The following is a 1,201-nucleotide window of genomic DNA, read 5'->3' on the forward strand; positions in this document are numbered from 1 at the left end:
AGAAATTTTCCTTTCTTTCTGGAGTTGAATATGAACATTTATACCCCCAAACATTTATTTCTGTATTAGTTTGACCCTCCGACTAGACTATAACAGAACAGTGACTGAAGCACTATTACCTTCCCATCCCCTGCCATTGCTGTCTCAGTAACTTACCCAGAGTCAATACTCAATAAATATGTTTTTAAGCTGATTGAACTGATCAAGTATAGGTTCAGAAGTGTGCAACAGGGTTGGATAGCCAACAGCAAGAAGACAATTATTTTTGATTTACGGGGAGGGCCCCAAATGTTTTTCATGTTTTCGTGAGAAAATGAAAGAGTTGAATCAGTGGTCTGGAAACACTGATGGAATTTGTTTCTCTGGCATACAGAAGGTTGTTTGACCCCAGTGATCGAAAGGAGTTGGCAGGGTCTCTCACTCATGGTCAGAGAGTACTTACATTTTTGGAAAATTGAACCACAGAGTTTTAGAACTGGAAGGGATATTAGTCAAGTGAGCCAGCACCCTCTCTTATAAGTGGGAAAAAACTGAAGCCCAGAGATGTGTGGCAAATGGCCCAAAGTAACAGAGTCAAAGTGAGAGCCAGATAGGAATCTACCCTCTCCTTCTCCCCATTTGCCATTCAGCTGAGCCTCCACAACTTGCCCCTTCACCCAGTGTCTTGCAGCCCCTCAACTCTCTTGCTCCAGTGTCTCCATAGTTCACCCTCCCCAGCCACCTGGAAACACCTCAGCTTTGACTGAGCCAAGGTTTCTGGGCTCTTGGTACACTAGGCTGCCAAACTCTGCTTGAGAACACCAGACAACCTCACAGACTGGTGCCACCATAAATTCACAGCTGCCAGACCCTATCAGGATTTTCAGTGCCCCCAGCAACCTGTGACTCCTTCCCTGATCCACTCTCACAGTCTCCACTCTCATTATTTCAGTGTTTCTACTCTCCTCAAACCTCTGACCACACGACATCTCCCCTTTACACGCAATCCTACTAAAATGAATTCCTGTAACAAGAAAGCCCTTGATCCCTGTATGTTAGACCATTTAAGACAGCTGTTCTCTTGATTTCTCTACACCCCCTGCTCTACCAGGCCCAGCGTCACTCACATGACTAACCGATCCTCTTAATTATAGGACTTCATTAGTCCCTGGTGACTGGTGAGCCTACCCTTATAAATGGTAGCCTCCTTCTCCCCTGAGGA

This window comes from Giraffa tippelskirchi, chromosome 10 (assembly GCF_054371585.1).
Source record: "Giraffa tippelskirchi isolate mGirTip1 chromosome 10, T2T-mGirTip1v1.2.pri, whole genome shotgun sequence".
In the NCBI taxonomy this organism is placed as follows: domain Eukaryota; kingdom Metazoa; phylum Chordata; class Mammalia; order Artiodactyla; family Giraffidae; genus Giraffa; species Giraffa tippelskirchi.